The 18,374-nt window shown below is 34.5% G+C and overlaps 1 long non-coding RNA gene across 2 annotated transcripts in view; it reads left to right on the top strand.

The window, feature by feature from the left end:
• Positions 1-18,374, top strand: part of LOC122237930 — a 196,692-nt gene that overhangs the window by 39,327 nt on the left and 138,991 nt on the right. For both annotated transcript variants that reach the window (XR_006216704.1, XR_006216705.1), the window contains one exon: positions 15,797-15,934. This is a non-coding gene — a long non-coding RNA (uncharacterized LOC122237930). The remainder of the gene's footprint in view (positions 1-15,796; positions 15,935-18,374) is intronic.

Here is an 18,374-nt window from a genome sequence, read left to right as displayed (position 1 = left end):
TATAATTTTCAGTTTTAGAATTTTTATTTTTAAAAGTAGGCCCCATTTTTCTGAGCTGCATTCATTATCAGCTTCTTTTGTTTAATTCTTTGAAAATCATTATAAAACTTTATTTCTTTGAACTAAATAATGCCTTTTCTAAACTTGTCTGCTAAATCTGTCATCAAGATATAACTGGTTTGCCTTCTATTGACTGCTTGTTTTATTGACTACTAGGCATATAGTTTGGTTTCTTTGCATATATGATTTTTAAAATTATTTTTAAGTCTTTTTTTTTTAATGTTTGTTTATTTTTGAGAGAGAGAAAGAGTGCTAGACAGAAGGGGAGGGGCAGAGAGAGAGGGATACAGAGGATCTGAAGCAGGCTCTATGCTGACAGCAGAGAACCCTATGTGGGGCTGGAACTCACGAACCATGAGATGATGAACTGAGCCGAACTGAGCCTAAGATCATGAACTGAGCCACCCAGGCACCCCTAAAATTATTATTATTTTATTCTATTTACATTATTATTATTTAAATCATTATTAACTTATTTTAAATTCTTATTTTATACTGAAAATGTTTGATGATACATTATGGAGACTCTAGATTCTGTTAATTTCTTCTCAAGTATGTTTATTTTCTTTTGGTAGGAGTTCAATTACTGGTTGATTACCCTACCCTTAAGTAGGCTTTGTTAACACTTTCCTGGTAAGGAAGACTTCCTGTGGGAAGTCTAAGTTGTTTCTCAAGCTCTTCTAAATTGGTAAGATTCAGTCTCAAACTGCCTCTGCTTTGGATCTTGTCAGGGCTTGATTTTAGCTATTAGGAAAAGTATAGTGTAAGCCTTACTTAAGTCATCATACTCACTCATAAGCTGCGGTTTTTCTGTTGTCTCAGCTAGATGTACAAGATGTGAAGTAAGGGTAATGTGATTTCTCCACTTTGGCTGGACTGAGCTACCAGTGTCTCCCAGAACTGTGTGATCTGCCTATTTCATTTTCAATGCCTTAGCGAATGCTATATAGTAAATTGTGTAGAATTTTCCGTTATGTATGTGAAATCTGGTCCTCCACAAATGACTAGTTAGGAAACTTCATGCATATTTTCAGGAAACCACTTTGCATAATCCTCTTCTTCAGTAGTCCTTGCTACAGAATTCAGCTATTTGAGCACTTATGAATTCTGACCTCTCCCTCCTTATCTCAGTTCAACCATTGTGGTTCCTCTTGGAGATCAGCTTGCTGAGCCATCATTAGGAAGTTGTCTGTTGGTAGAGGGATGATTGTGGAGCTCATCTTATGAATTTCCATGTTTCCAAAATCTGTGGTTATATGCTGTTGGCCACCCAGTTCGTAATAACTAACCTTGCCTAATGTATTTTGTCTGATTGTTATTTGTTTAGCGGTCTAATCCAATATCATTTACTCTATAATATTTGGAAGTGAAAACTCTGTGTTGATATGTAATATTTTATATTAGCAAATAAAGTACATAAGACTGAATTGTATCTGCCAAAGAAATAAAATTTGCATCATTGTCAGAATAAAAGTAAAGTTATGTCATATACAAACTCCTAACAGAAAGAGCACAGGCTCTTGGATCCTCACCTTATAAGAAGATGAGTCAATGGATAATGTTAAAAGTTGTCTACAATTGACATTTTAATTAAAAATCAATTGAAGTTTTAAAAATAACATTACTCTTCTGTATTGGATGGAAGAAAAACAGGGGTGGACAGAGTGATTCTGATAAGATAAATTGCTATGTTTTATTGTAGTAAGTTAATAGATTGTCAGTATCTCATATTGATAGATCAAGAATTAGAATTATGGAAATAACCATGAGAAACAGTACATACTAATTTCTAGAAAAGAATGTAATTGAAGGAAGATGGGAAAAAATAAAGAAGAAACTCCAGTTCTTCTTTATAATTAATTGAAATTGTACGTGTTAAAAAAGTATAAAATGCTATATAGTAAATAAGCATATCCATTTTTTAGCATTCATTTATAATATAATAATTGGTTGAGTCTGCATTATATGATGAAAAGATCCTATTTTTATTCATTATTTGATGTTTTTAAATAATTTAAATTTCTTTACATGAATGTCTTATTTTTATGTTCTGAAAACACACAAAGTCATAAAAACAAGAGCACAGTGCTTGGTTTAGATTTTTATCTCCCTTTGTGTTTGTTAATTTGTATTTTAAAAGAGGGTACCCACAGTGTGTTAGTCTGCCATAATGTTCCTCAATAACCCAGGGACTCTGATAAATCACTGTCCTTAAAATACCCAAAGACATCAGACTAATCCCACCTCTCCCCTGTTCCCTCCAGATATTTTATAAAAATTGCCTGCTTTCACCAAGGATTAAAATCCTGTTTGCTGCATTGAAATGAAAATGTCTTCCTCAGAACAGCATCCAACCTATATCCAGAATTAGCTAATTTGAGTCCCTAAACCTACTTTGTGTTTCTTCCCTTGACTGTACATGGAACCCCTGTGGCTGGCCATTGCATCTAAAGAATAAGAGATTAGTGTGCTTGATTTCCATCTTTTTTGCTACTGTGAATTAGATTTGACACATATAAAAAATATGGTGTGGTAGGGGCACCTGGGTGGCTCAGTTGGTTAAGTGTCTGACTCTTGGTTTCGGGTCAGGTCATGATCTCTTGATTTCGTGAGGTCGAGACCTGCCTCTGACTCTGCTCTGGCAGCATGGAGCCTGCTTAGGATTCTCTCTCTTCTCTCTCTCTCTGGCCCTTCCCCACTTGCTCTGTCTCTCTCAAAATAAATAAATAAACTTAAAAAAATATATGGTGTGGTATTTCAGTGTTGTACTAAGAATACCACAAGCCCTCGTTACCTTGGGGAGATTTTCTGTATCTGAAAAAGGAAGTGAAAAAAGCATTCTCTGAGAAAATGATTGTTTGTTTTTTTTTTTTTAATGTTTATTTATTTATTTTTGAGGTCAAGAGCACAGAGAGCCTGATGTGGGACTCAAATTCACACACCTGTGAGATCATAACCTGAGCCAAAATCAGGAGTCAGACGCTTACCCAACTAAGCCACCCACCCAAGCGCCTTTGAGAGGATAATTTCTAATGTCACCTGGAAGATGGCATGTGGAGTCATACTCCCAAGCATTGTGGGTTGGCAATGACTTGATGACAGTTGTTCTGCTGGAGTATGGTTATCCTTATAGTGTCTGTTGCTGACTTCTATTGTAGGTTGTAAACATACCACAAAATAAATAAGTATACTTAACATTCTGCTCTTTCCTGAATATTGCATTTTCCATGTATTTTTGAACTTCATTTCTCTGCAAACTTGCTGATATTGCATGTTATTTATAAAGTTGTAGCTCCCAAACTTAAGTGGAAAGGTTCATTTTCATATGATGACTATCTTGCTTAGTTTTATTTCAGACCACTCCACATTTTATGGCACAAAATAAAATATCTTAGGATAGCACAGTTATGAATCATTTAGTGTCCTGGAATGTATGAGCATAATTGCCATCTAAGATAATAGAAAATACATAAAATAATCTCTCAGAACTCAATGGGCATATTTCAAATCCTACAAATATTTCTGTTTTGTGGAATACTATATCACAGAATAATGAGCAAAAGAATATAGATTGTGTAATTCAATAATCGTCTCCATAAAAAAAAAAACAAAAACAAAAACTGAACCCAGATTTGTGTGGTTATTCAGTAAGGGAATAATTCTGATCATTAATATGGATAATGTTTAATATAGTATTCAAGCCATCCTGATGTATTCTTCTGTGATAGGACATTTCACTTAGATATTTTCCTGAGTTCATCTATAAGAGAAAGGTAATTAAAAATGAAGATGCAATGCTTACTCCCATCACAAATCATACTTTATTGTAATGCATACTTTTAGATTCACATTTAGAGGGTATCCATCATAAATTTTTATGTTGTACATGAAGAAAAGTGGGTAATATTCCAAATAGGTAATAACTTTACAAATTGTATGGGAATGAATGGCACAAATGTGCCGGTGCTGCTTTATTTTAGAAATACACAGCAGTAAAATTCATCACTTAGGAAGATTTTTATTTAAATGCTTATAAGTTCAGAAATCTTCCTCAATCAGAACCTTTTTTCCCCTTGTTCTTTTGTTGGTTTTGTTATTCATATAGAAAATAAGTGAATCACCAAACCAGCATTCAAGGGATAATAGTACTTCCCAGTGTATTTTCTTTAAGTCTATGGAAAATTATTTGGAGTATCTGACTTCTGTTGTCTGTGACACACTTGGAAACTTCTTGCTCCTCCTTTCTCCTTTTCAAGATCTCTTTGCATGGATGGGGTTAATTGGAGAGCAGAGAACTCATCCAGGACCAATTGAGTTGTTTTGAAATTATGTGAATTGATGAGCATTGCTGTGGGGAGATAAAAATGCCATAGTATAATCATTTGATTATTCTAAAGCTATCTATCCCTTTCTTCGAATGAGTGTTCATTTGTAAGTTCACACATATTTCTGCTGCATTGGAGAAACAGATGGACTTTGTTTTACAATCCTCACCGTGCCTCTTGGACTTCATCAGTGTTCTCTGAGTATAACCTATATCTAGTAAGGCTCAGAAGGTGTTTCAAAATAACTGATAGAAAGTACGGACATTTTTTAGTTAATGCTGTTTCACTCCCATCATTTGTAAGAAGGGGATAATAGTGGCTGTTTTCCTAAGGTTACAGTGAAAATTAAAATAAAACATGAATTTTAAATGTTCTTAACAATCCCTTAAAAATAACAAGTTCTAAATAAATGTTAATTCTCTTCTTCATATATTTACTGACATAGAAGACAACCCATAATATGATCACATACGATTCCAAAATAAAATATCCTAGTTTACTAAGAAAACAATGATATAGACACCAGAAAGTAAGCATAAATTCTCACAGAGCTCTAACACTATATTTTGATCATTTTTAAATCTTACTTGAGCAGGGTAGACAACTGGAAGAACTAAGAGACACCCATTCATTCAATTATTTATTTATTCATTCATTCAGTATTTATGGAGAATCTATATATATGGCAGGCACTGTGAGAAGTTCTGTGGTTAAAGTAATGAGCAAGACAAACATGCTCCCATTCATAGATAACATGAAATTAATAGATTAGACATTGATCTAAAATGTTCACTTACCAAACAAAGTTTAGTTCACAATCTTATTCATCGTTTTAAATTTTAAACATAATTTCCAAATGGTCACACAAAATTGAATTAACTCAAGTTTTGTTTCTTTGCCTTTATAATCACTGTCCTATTATTGTTTACTTTAAATCCACTGTTTAAATGCAGGAAAATGTAGCACCACAGAGGTTGGAGACAAAAAGTGAGTCTGAAGTGATCCTAAACAAATTCAAATCTTGATGAATTTATTCTTTAAAAATATATATATACTCTTAAAAAACTGGAATATATGTGATTCAAGGGATAATTGTGTAACTGGGAAATTTTCCAAATTATTAAGGCATATATAATAAATGTGTTATTTTAAAACACATACACACATATGCATATATATATATATATATATATATATATATATATATATAACCCATGTATATATGTGTGTATGTGTTTTAAAATAACACATTTATTTTGTCACTGACTTTATTTAAAGTTTATTTATTAATTTTGAGGGGGTAAGGGCAGAAGGAGAGGAAGAGAAAGAATCCTAAGCAAGCTCTACTCTGTCAGCACAGAGTCTTACTTGGGGCTTTATCTCACAAACCACGAGACCATGACCTGAGCCGAAATCAAGAGTTGGATGCTTAACCAACTGAGGCACCCGGGCACCCCTGTCACTGCCTTTATTTTAAAATGCCAGTATAGGGGCACCCGGGTGGCTCAGTCGGTTGAGCATCCACCTTCAGCTCAGGTCGTGATCTCACAGTTCATGAGTTTGAGCCCCGCATTGAGCTCTGTGCTGACAACTCAGATCCTGGAGCCTGCTTCAGATTCTGTGTCTCCCTCTCTCTCTGCCCCATCCCCACTCATGCTCTGTCTCTCTCTGTCTTAAAAATAAATAAAACATTAAATTTTTTTTTAAATGCCAGTGTATGTTGATAATATAAGGCCAACCAATGTTCAGTTTGTTTTATTTTTGTTCATAAATTCTATATAGAATATGTGATACCTTGTCGCCTGCACCCAAGAAAGATATCTCCTGCCAGTTCAATCTTGGCCTTCCACTGGAACACACTCACTTGAGAAACCCCTTCTTACTATTGGGAAGGATGTAGAATTGAGGATAAATGTCTTAGTATGTCAGTGCCAGTGAGCCCCACACAGCATTAAACTCCCCTACTGACTAATCCATTCTATCTCATAGGATAAGCTCATTAAGCTTATCTATCACAAAATTATAATTTGATTAGCTCAAGTTGTATTAATGGTAAGGGAGCAATAAGCAGTCATGTTCCTTATCTTCTGTTTATGGTAAAAGAAGAAAGTCTCAATACTTGCAACACAGTCATTTCTAGTTTTCAAATAATTGAATGTGAAACCACAGGAAAAGTATTCTTTCTTACTCCATTAGTGGGATGTGGGCTGAGCAAGAAGGGAACCAACTGAAATATTCAAAGAACCCAGTTTGAAAATCTATGGCTTTACTTAGAGGCTGTGGCCACAGTAGATATTAATTATATAGCCCTAAAGCACTGCAGATGGGAAAAAATGTTTCCTTAGATGGGGATTAAGATTTGGTCGGGAGTATGCACAGGGTGGGACAGAACCTGGTTGAAGTTTGAAATGTTGCAGATTTTAAATGTGCAAACATTCCCCCTACATAAAAGATTTATAGGTAAAGATTTATATAAGATTTACAAAGACCTATATAAATACAAATTATAGATTTTTATTATGCTCTATGAATGGACTAAGAAAGATACGGATATTTAAAAAAAATTCCCTATGATTCTAGTGATCATGCAGGTGACTTTAGCCACTTTCAGAAAGAACACAGAGTAGAGGTTACAAGGGTGTGGTTCTTTTCATCCTATGTGGCTGCAAATGCTCAGACAAAATTTGGTTCAACTTGGGTTCAGAGGAAAATTTTTCACACTGGTATCACCTATTAAAAATATTTTCAAACTAAAAACCTACTAGAATTAGCATGCATCAGTACTCTCCCCCCACCCTTTGATTAAAGAGGAATCAGAACTGTAGAGTACTGGTCTAGGATAGGAATCAAAACACTTTGATGATATTTTAGTGTGAAGAAAAATACATTCTCTATATATAGGTTCCTGGCTTGAACCTATTCCAATGAACAGAAGATTTTGAGCATCTCTATTTTCCAAAAGTATTATAGTTAGCAAGAATCATCCACATTCTCAAGGTGAACCCTAACTAGAGAGACTTTACAGATTTATGATGGGGACTCTGTTTAAAAGAGTAAGGGAAATGGAGGGTAGTGTAGCTCCAACTCTGCCTACCTTAGGATTCAGACCCTAATAACCATGCTCAAATTGCCCAGCACTGCTCCAAACTTAACTACCAAGAGTCTGGTCCTCCCAACTTCACCCTATTCATTCTATCAGTGGAATCGGTGGGAAGAGGTAGTAGAAACACCTGAAGTGACAGCCCAGTCGTGTAACTTCAGGATATTGAGGGGCAAGATGTGGCAAAATGTGTTGTGGAACATAATGTGGAATGTGAGGTGAGTATATAAAAGAGGGGAGTGATATGGAGTATGTGATTCTTGGCATTCAGTGATAAGGAACAAGTAAGAGCTCCACGTATAAACCACCACTCACTTTCCTGACTTGAAGTGAGGTGACAATTTTAGGAAGAGACCCCCACCACGCCACTACATGTGGCTGGAAGCTACCTGAAAAGGTACTCCTAGCCCTCTCCACTCATTAAACTGGGAGAGGAGAGTATCCTCACTTTGAATATATTCAAAGCATTTCTCCAGGGAGAGTCTTTTAAAGGCCAGAATTCCCACCACCTCATTTCTGAGAACTTAGTCCATCTTCCTTATTTTCTCACCATTTCATTGTCCTAACCCATTCTGTCTTTGGTATAAAAGCAAAAAGAGATGAACACTCTGTTACTTCCATGATGCAAAGAGTTCAGATGAAAGAGATGTTCAAAAATAACAAGAGAAATGAAGATTTATCGTACGCATTTATGGGCCAGATGGGCCTGAAATTCTAGTAGCTTTTAAGTTTGAAAACATTTTAAATTTTGATCTAAAAAAACCCGAAAGACTTCCCTCATCCTACATCTGATTCACTGTGAGAGAGCCATGGTGAGGTAGGTATGGGCAAGTAGTGGTATAAAGATACTAGTAGACCTATGATAGGACAAAAAGATGGAGGGTTCCTTGATGCTTAGCTCATTTTATGGATTGAGAGCAAAGAATTTGCAACATTCTCTGATCTCTGTTAGGTATATACATCATCTGGTAATAAGATTTCCTTGTGGCTATGGAGCGTGACTTTTCTTACTTCCAAACATTATGGGCATACCCAAGTTTATTCGTAAATAAATATGTTATCTTTCTAACATTCAAGGGACCATTATATTTCTAAAGAACTAGAGCAAGTCAGAAAAATGGAGAATTTTCTGCATATTCGGAAATTAAAAAAGAAAAACAAAGAGCTCTAGAATGTTCAGGGTTGTCTCCAGTAAAGGTCTTCATTCAGCTAATAATCAAAATTTAATAGAACAGTCTTGGATATCCCTTTTTTTAAATGTTTTATTTATTTATTTATTTATTTATTTATTTATTTATTTATTTATTTATTTATTTTTGAGACAGAGAGGATGAGTAGGGCAGGGACAGAGAGAGAGGGAGACACAGAATCCAAAGCAGGCTCCAGGCTCTAAGCTGTCAGCACAGAGCCTGACGTGGGGCTCCAACTTGCGGACTGTGAGATCATGACCTGAGCTGAAGTCAGACGCTTAACCAACTAAGCCACCCAGGTGCCCCTAGTCTTGGATATCCCTTAAAAGTCTTGTCAGTTTTGGAGAATGATTAATTTAGATTAATCAAAATAATTTACAAACTTATGTGATTCAAAGTAAAAGAGTATGTTAAATACGATGAAACAGGTTGAAATGATTCAAAATAAGGGGCCAGAGTATCTCGTATGTTTGATCCTTATTCACAACATGAACAATTAACCTTCTGTAATTTCATTAAAAAGATGGATTATGATGAGATTAATAACAAGAAGTTTGATTTGAGGAAGGGGTAATTAATGGCAGACATCCGCATTTGTTTGTTTTGATCTGCAATCTCCCTGGGATTTATTTGAAATTTATCAATTGGATAAATGCACGTTTTAAGTGTCTTATTACCTCATGAAGGCTAGAATGAAATTTGAAACTAAATCATGAGAATTCTAAGGAGTACTCTAGAATTGGGCTGGTTCTATTTTCTGCCATCATTATTATCACAATTGCCACAATCAAGAACTACATCAAGAATAAATTAATTTAGAAAAAAATTGTGCATATAAATATATAAAAATTTGTGCTAAGGGCAAAACTCACTAAATAAAAACACATATGAAATTTACTAAAATTTCTTTTGAGAGCTATGAAGGATAGGTTGGATTATATCTCTTGAAGCTACTTACTATTTATAGCTCTAAATCAAGAAGGAAGTAAATTAAAAAAAAATGTTTATTTTTGAGAGAGAGACAGAGCATGAGCAGGGAAAGGGCAGACAGAGAGGGAGACACAGAATTCCAAGCAGGTGTCAGGCTCTGAGCTGTCAGCACAGAGCCCGATAAGGGTCTCAAATCCACCAACTCAGATCACGACCTGAGCTGAAGTCTGGTGCTTAACTGACTGAGCCACACAGGCGCCCCAAGAAAGGAGTAAATTTTAAAAAGAAAAAAAATGTCATTTTATATTAATAAATTCACATTACACTTTTCTAGTAATCAAGTCAATTGAATTCATATGGCAACAGGATATTTGAAAAGTGCTAAGGTGGGTTCATGACAAATATGGGTAGATGGGCCTTCGCGAGGGTCCTTAAAGTATTCCAAAAATGTGTAACTTATTTTTTTTAATTTAACCTCTATAATACTCTTAAAATATGGAAGTACTACTTCTAACCACTTAGAACCTATAAGTGAAAATATAATTAATTTAAATTTAAGTTAAATGGCACTATGCAGCATATGATTTCAATAGTATAGTACTACTTACAGTGTTTCATGAAAAACAAGTAAAAATGTTAGAGAAACACACTATGTTACAACATCAAGAAAATTTATGATGAACACAACAATATAAAATATCCCAGAAGTACTTCAGTTAAAAAAGAAAAAAAATAATTTTATGTAATTTAAAATTTTCCCTTACCGATTTTTGCATCACAATTCTTAACTGGTGAAACACACTTTTGGGAAGTTTTAGTATGATAATTTTTTTTTCATTTTAGAGCATGCGTGCACACATGCATGTACACACGCGCGTGCACACACACACCCACACACACACACACACACACACATCAGAGCAGGTGAGGGGCAGAGGGAGAGAGAGAGAATCTTAAGCAGGCTTCCTGCCCAGTGCAACAGACTTGGGGCTCGATCTCAGGACCCTGAGATCATCACCTGTATTGAAATCAAGAATCGGAGGCTTGGCTGACTGAACCATCCAGGTGCCCAGGTAGTATGATAATTTAATTCAAAAGCTTAACTCTCAAATCATATAATGTTGGAGAGGAGACCTGAATAAGTGATAAACTGAAAGACTTGGACATCACTTTTGATGCACTTGAGTCCCCATAACACAGTTGTGGGGTTAAAGGAGGATTGGATATCATGACCACCCTCTTTTACAGCATCTGTATTTTGTTAAGCCAGTTAACAAACTTGACCTCCCTGGGACATGACTTTCCTTTCCTCTCACTTGAATTCTCCACTCTGTAAACAAGGAAATTTCTTGTGTAGGTATCCCCCTTATCTTTAGTCTTCAGTTGAGCTTTAACTTTTGTGGAAACAATCACAATTCCTGAATGAAGAAAATACTCAAATAGGTTTGCAATAAAGCCTGAAATGCCCCAATGCCACTATTAATCAAAAGAAGATTATGGTTAGGATAACTTCAAAGCTAAGTGTAATTATTCAAAAATCAGAAATATATGTAAGAATAAACACAAGAATCCTTTACTTTTCATTTAACCAATATTCAACTAATCTCTAGTTACTTTACTGCCCAGTCATCCTGCATAAACATGACATTTTTATACTTGCTGATTCTATACTGAGACCCAACCCAGTTGGTTAAAATTACTGAAAAATCTAGATCACACAAAACTGTGTAGTTTGTTAGTAAATGGTTTTATAATTTGAAGTGTCACTTTGCTTTACAAAGCCTTGTGTGATATTTTCTTGTAAAAGAAAACATTGAGTTTTCTTGATTACTTAGAGTATATATATATATATATATATATATATATATATATATATATATCTAGAATATTTTCTTCAAAGTTTCTCAGTAGAAATACAGAATACTATGATATTTATAATGTAAAGATGGAAAAGTATCTGAAAGAAACCACTAACACTCACATGCACTTTTAGTAATCACCTGTTATTATGCTCCCTATAGTCTCCTTAGTATGTGGGCCAAGGCATGTATGAGTGACAAAGGCCTTTTTGCCTATCTAGCTTAAGCCTGTACACAAACCCCAACCAAATGGCCTTTTGATTCCTTTTCCACTAAATTCTTTTTTTTCCCCTTTTCACTAAATTCTTGACAAATCTTAGGCATGTAGAAAAGTATAATCTAAAAAATAATGTGCAGAGGAAAAAGTATTTATTATGAGACCCTAAAGCAGAGTTGTGTTAATCAATGAGGAAAAACAAGGAAATGAAAATAGCAAACCAAGGACAAAAAGCAAAACACAAAAACTCTTCTAATTCCTTTTGCTATACTAGGAGATTGGAATAAAGTAGCCAACAAACATGATCTCAAAAAGAGAGTGAAAACCACAAACAGGATTAACTTTAACCTTTTTTCTGGATAGTAGCTCCATTTCTGAGTAAAATATCATGATCTAATTAGGTCAGGGATCCTGATTAGTCTTTTTTGACCAAGGTGGCCTTAATGTTCCCTTTAGTCTGACTAAACTTTAGGCAGCTTTGTTCCTGATTATAGGCCCTGGTCTCTGTTTTCTTAGGGCTTTTATTTTAGATATCTTGCAAATGTAAATTCTTTTTGTTTCTTGGAGATGTAAATCTTCTCCTAGCCTGTCCTTGCCTCTTGCTAGTTTTACCACACAATCTTTGTCAAAGATTTGGGAGCAATCCCTGTGATGTAATCATCAAGAAAATAGGACTCCTATCTCCTTGTCTAATGGAGGGTGGGAGCCTAACTTTGATAAGTACCAATTAGTAAAAACGGGTGACCTAAACACATTGACCAGCCTCTCAGTAACCTCCTGTACTTTACCAGTAGCTCACCCTAGTACTTAAGAATGCTCTTGCCTTTGGTTTCAGCAGAGTTAAATTCAGTCTTTCTTTGCTATTGCAATAGTCTTAAATAAAGTCTTCCTTGCCTGTTTAAATCCGTAATTTTTCTTTGACACTTCCTTTTTCGGAATTAAGAGAGATGTGGCTCAATTTGATCTCTTTGTAAAGGCCAAGAATTGCCAATATATTTCTGTAAAACCAAAGCTTCTTGTGATAATTTTAAAAAGAAATAGTTAAAAAACTGCTTTTAGTGTGGGAATTAGTTTAACCTTATTTATTCAGCATTTTCCACACCCACTTACAATCAAAGTAGTAACATAGGTTAAGACAGGTTTTAACTTTCCTGGTGTCTTTTTTTTTTTTTTTTTTTTTTTTTTTTTTTTTTACGTTTACTCAATTTTTGAGAGGGAGGGGCAGAGAGAGAGGGAGACACAGAATCCGAAGCAGGCTCCAGGCCTTGAGCTGTCAGCACAGAGCCCGATGCAGGGCTCGAACCCGTGAACCATGAGATCATGATCTGAGCTGAAGTCTGACGCTTAACTGACTGAGCCACCCAGGAGCCCCCTTTCCTCGTGTCTTAATTGGCTCATAAGAACATGTTCACAAAATAACTTTATTCTTTAAATAATATATAAGGTATGTTATTAAAAATGAAGGAGACATTTGCAAATATGTTATTAATTTTGTCTGTGGGCCAGTAACTTAAGCAGCTAGACTTTGATTATCCCTGCCCACCCCTCTACCTCTATACAAAGAGTCTTAATTCGTTCTGGATGTTATAACAGAAATATCATAGACTGCGTGGCTTATAAACAACAGAAATTTATTTCTCAGTTCTGGAGACTGGGAAATCCAACATCAAATCACTGGGACATTCAAGATCTAGTGAGAGCTTATTTCCTGGTTCATAGATTGTCTCATTCTTTTTGTGTCCTCATATGGTAGAAGGATCAAGGGGAATCTCTGGGATCTCTTTTAAAAAGACACTAATCACATTTATGAGGGCACCACCCTCATGACTTAGTTACCTATCAAAAGGTCTACCTTCAAATACCATCACATTGGGGATTAGATTTCAACATATGAATGAGGGGAGGGGGAACACAAACATTCAGTCAATAGCAACAGGCAATCTAACTTTATTATATCTGTAACTATATTCACACAAAAACATTTAAATATGGCCACAATTATTGAATCAACACTGCTGTATTTGGCATACTATCATTATTTAATGTTTTGCAAAAAAGCTCATTACCACTCCCCTACTGACCCTTTTTAGACTTCTTTTTTCCTAATTGTTCAGCTTCCATCATGAAATTTTAATGCCACAGAGATACTGTATATTGTTTATGTATGTACTGAAGGCCACAAACCATTATAATATCTAAGATATGATAGCTCAAAAGAGCTAATTCTTATTCCTTTAAAGGTGATGGGACTCCCTTTACAAATGCATGGTTTAAATAATTCCTTTGATAAGGTACAAATCACACTATTCTCTATAATACAGCCAATATAAAAAAAAATCTATCTCTGCCCGTTAATTTATATATGTATTATGTAAACCTCATTACTTTCACCAATTTAAAATGCCATCTTAGTTTACTAAGGTCGGGCAGGAGAAAGTGGGAGGGCAGTTTGTGGGGGAGGTGACAGTTTCAGATCACCCTTGGGTAGGACATAATTTTGTATGTTTATGTCTAGAAAATATTACCCAAATGAATCTATATATAATTGACAATGACCATAGTAAAAGTAGTTAAAAAGACTGAAGAAATATTGAGAAGAATAATTAATTTCCTAAAAAGCAGCTTTGTGCATTCATTATTATCCTCATTCACATCTGTTTTATTATATATGTCTTTTATACGCTGTTGAAGAAAAACAGATAATTTTCTATTCATCCTGGAAAGTCCCACAGCATGTCAATAATTTTCTTCTGAGTTCTTAATGAGAGGCTTTAAATTTCAATAAAGAATGTTCTTCCTTTTGGGAACTCATGAAGGGTTTGCAGCAATTCATTCCCAGACAATATTTTATGGCATCATTATACCAAAATTTTACCAAGTAATTTCACTCAAATAATTCAATAAGAAAATACCTCTATAAACAGTTTTCTTGATCTTTATAGCATCAATTAATTAATGGCAGTCTTTTTAAAAATCTTGCCACAATAATATGTTGCTAAACCCAGTTACTTTTAATAATTTCATTATATCAATGCTTCAGTCAGAATGAATTAAACTAATGAGCTTATTAATGTCATTGTAAATTATATTGTGATATACATTTATCTTTTTAACATATAATTTAAGCCTTTTTATTTGTGGTGCTCTCCCACAAAGTCTGGTCTACATATGCAGTGTGTAATAGAATATTTAACTATTTTTAACACTTTCATAAAAACAATTCCTGAAACATTAAGATAATTCAACTGAAAACAATTTTTGTTGTTTAAATTTCTAGATGGTTGTCTTGGTTATGTATTCTTTGGTGTGTATAAAATATGCTAAAGTAACATAAGAGAAAAAAAACATGATTTATTATTTAGGTACTTTAAAAATATATTCTACATATAAATTCTACATATTGTACTATAAATATAAAACATATTGCATAGTAATTAAAATCTTAAACCTTGACAATATATTTAGTTATTAAATGTAAGTGCATGGAAGCTGGAGCAAGTGAGCATTAAACATACAACTAAAGACACAGACTCTGGAATCAAACTGCTAAGTTTGAACCTGAGCTATGACAGGTGCTGTCTGGATGACCTTTGACTAATACTAATTAGTCACTAGTTATGTATTCTCCTTATTTCATTTTCCTTCTCTGTGAAAGAAGGATATTAATAGTATATGGATAGAAATAAACCAGACACAAAAGAGTTTATATTGTGGCAGGCCAAACGAACCTTTGAGATAAATAAAAATAGATAACTATAGCAATAGGGATTGACTGGAAAAAAAAAAAAAACAACCAAGTTTCTGGAGAGGGAATATTCTATATCATGATAGGGTTACAAATTATATGGATGGATGCCTTTGTCAGAAGTGATCAGAGTTTGTCTCTAATATCTCTTAATTTCATTATATGTAAATGATACTTCATTGTTGTTAAAAAGATGATGATGATGATAAAAATACTCAATATAACTTCTGCCAAGTATAGTGTGACTGTATCATAATAATCAATCACTGATAGCCTTGGAAGTCAGGGCTTGGCTGTGATCTCACTTTGCCTATTAATGAGAGTAGCAAATATTAGCTTTGAGCTTATCCTTCCTTCCTTCACTTCACAGATATTTTTGAGTGAGTTCATGTGTTGATACATCAGAGTTGAACAGGACATAATCCTTGCCTTCAAGGAGCTGATAATGGAGCTAATGTTGGCATTTCTTAATTTGCCTCCTCATCTGTAGAAGGAAAGTGTGATGCTGGTAAGCACCCCCTTAACCATAAACTAAGCAGAAGAATTCATTGTTCATGAAACAAAAACATAGTGCTGTGCTTAATATAGATATACCTGGGTCTAGAGCCAAAAATACGGTATTTTGGGCTCATATTTTCCTCAGTCCATCTATCAACTCTGCTTTTCTTTTTGCACGTTTGTTCTCCTCCCCCTACTCCCCCCCCCCCTCCACACACTCTTTCTTTCTGACTCCTTCATCAGACCAGGGAAATTTGTGGCAATCCACTTACTGACACAAGTATTCATCTTCAAGAAAGAAAGACCTTTTATTTCCCAGGGTACATATGTCAAAACATCTGTCAAAAAAAACTAGACAGATCTTGACTGTCCAGCTATATGGGATGGACGGTGGATAAGATTATCTTCACATAAATCATATGGAATAGATTTCCAACACCAGGAAAATCAATGATGGGGACACTAATTACACCAAAACAACTATCACACACACCATTTCACACTGAAGCAGCACAATGTGGAAAAGCAGAAACTATGAAGGCTGAATGGGTACAAAAGCACATTTTGCAATTTATTTACTGTGTGTTTTATACATTTACTTAAAATCTTGCTGCTTCTGTTTCATTATTATAAAAATATGGATTATAATACTATTCACCTATGTTAGAAAAATCAGGCAGTATAAAGAGTACTTAAAATGGTACCTGTCACTACATAAATGCTTGATTAATGTAAAATCTAAACTCTACAATGTTACAATTAATTAGAATTGGTGTTGTTATATCCTCATCTTCATACTAGTAGCCAGAAACTATAGAAATATTTTGAAATCCATAAATGCCTCAGCAAACCATGAAATTGAAATCATGTTTCTGAAGAACAATCATACTAACTAGTCATTCAATTAGTCTCTTATTTCATTAGAGTTTAACTTTTAATAACATCAAGAATATGATGCAATATCCCCCTGAACATGCCAATTTTGGAAACATTGTGAAGCTATGTATAGACAATACTGTGGTGTGTTGTAAAAGTTATGAAACTACAGACGTAAAATAGATAATTGCTTGGGTTGTTACAGGAGAAAGTTGATTTCAATAAAAATTACAGTGTTCAAATGCAGCCTGTCATTAATGTCAAGTTATATTTTAGCTAAAATTTGCTAAATGTGAGTTATTTTCAGGGTTTTAAAATATTGAGATGTCAAAGGAGCCTTTTTCATTCCTCTGTGGAATATGGTTATATTTCTTGAGCAATTTGGAAACCTAGAGACCTCAGGAAAGTCCACTCTCTTTGGTCTCTTTATAGAGTTGCATATAAATACTTGGTCACTGTGATATTTTGTTTTATGTTTTAATAGCAATGGAGAAAGCATATGTATCCCCACTGACTTCTTGGATTACATCTTGATAAAAAGTAAAAGTGCTTTATCACCACACTTCATGCCACACGTAATTTTCTTTTGCTCCTTAGAGAGTCCAGCAATTTTACACTTTTCACTTGAGGGAGCCACTTCTGGTGTTAAAAGAAAACAAAAATAAAATACCAACCAAAAAAGTCAACGCCTTATTTTTCAAAGTTACATCCATCAGAAGCCTCTTGTTATCTGCATCTTGGGCAAATATGTTTAATCTGGTCAAACATGGAATAGATGTAAAATCTAAATGAAGGGTTACAGTCAAATATATCCCAATTGCCTGTTTTTCAATACTGTCTGTTCATTTCCTATATTTGGTTAAGTGCCACTAAATATGTAAATAGCTATATTACTCAAAAAGATGCCATGTGTTAGTAAAGATTATGGAAACTTGTTTATATTGCCTTCCAGAAATATTAAAGAAATAAAAACACAGTTATCTATAAATGAGTTTTAGTTTTTTTAAATGTTTATTTATTTTTGAGGGAGAGAGAGACAGAGCCCAAGTGTGGGAGGGGCAGAGAGAGAGGGAGACACAGAATCCAAAGCAGGCTCCAGGCGCTGAGCTGTCAGCACAGAGTCTGACACAGGGCTCAAACCCACAAACCTTAAGATCATGACCTGAGCCAAAGTCGGATGCTTAACTGACTGAGCCACCCAGGTGCCCCTCTATAAATGAAATTTAAACGCATTTACTCCTACTCATGGTCTGCTTTATTTTGGCTTTTTAATATGTAAAGTATTAAAAATAAGGGGGTTTACTTTGAAGTAAAATATATGACATTATTTATGATAGAAAAATAATCATTGCCACCAGAGTTGAACAAACTAGGTAGAAAGTAAAGCTAAACCAAGTATTTGTCTCCATGCAGAAGAAGTAGTTGATGCTTGAATTTATTCATTTAATTTATACACCTTTGTGTATGTATACAAAGCTAGTGATTAAAAGAATATTTGTTCAGCCACAGAAAAATAGCCTGTTGTTCTTTTCTCAACATGAGATATCATTTTTTTTTCCCAACAAACACACAAG

The sequence above is a fragment of the Panthera tigris genome, chromosome B1 (genome assembly GCF_018350195.1).
Source record: "Panthera tigris isolate Pti1 chromosome B1, P.tigris_Pti1_mat1.1, whole genome shotgun sequence".
Lineage (NCBI taxonomy): Eukaryota > Metazoa > Chordata > Mammalia > Carnivora > Felidae > Panthera > Panthera tigris.
The sequence above is the reverse complement of the archived record's forward strand: the minus strand, read 5'-3'. Positions and strand labels throughout refer to the sequence as shown.